Genomic DNA, 700 nt, shown 5'->3' with positions numbered 1-700 from the left:
ACCACCGCCCAAACACCTCATTGATCTTTGCACAGGTCACTTGCGATCTGCAAAGTTACGAGGTGGCACCCTCCCCATCGTGTTCGTTTCTACGTGTCACCTGGTGCAGAGCTGCCAGTCTTGCTTCTGTCTCACAGGTTCACACACTTCGTCCTCCCCAGGCACCAGCAGCTGCCTCGGAGACACACAAACCCATACAGCCCAATTCAACTGTGGAAGGAGTCAGTTCGCCATGTACCGCCACGTGGCAGAGCCTTGGGAATTCCATGCCGAGTGAAGGGCCAGGCAGGAAACACAACACGCTATAGGACTCTATTTTTGTTTTTGTTTTTATTTTTTTGTCACCATCGCCCGGCTTTTTTTTGTTTTGTTTTGTTCTGTTTTTAGGACTCTATTTTTAAGTAGTGTCCAGAATAGGCAGATTCACAGGGACCAGGCAGGGGTCACAGCTGTGTGGGGCTCAGGGAGGGGGATGGGCCATGGGTTTTCTCCAGGGACAGTTCCCTTCTGGGAGGAGAGGACAGCTCTGCAGGGGCAGTGGTGATGGTCACACAATAGTTTGAGTGTGTAAATACTAGGAACTGCTAGTTCCTCTGCCTTGAGATGGTTAATTTTATGTTATGTGGGTTTCACCACATAGCATGCAGAGTGGGAAGGGGTGCTTTTATTTCCTTTTATTATTTTATTCTAATTTAGGCTG

This window comes from Microtus ochrogaster, chromosome 7, assembly GCF_000317375.1.
Source record: "Microtus ochrogaster isolate Prairie Vole_2 chromosome 7, MicOch1.0, whole genome shotgun sequence".
Taxonomy (NCBI): domain Eukaryota; kingdom Metazoa; phylum Chordata; class Mammalia; order Rodentia; family Cricetidae; genus Microtus; species Microtus ochrogaster.
The sequence above is the reverse complement of the archived record's forward strand: the minus strand, read 5'-3'. Positions refer to the sequence as shown.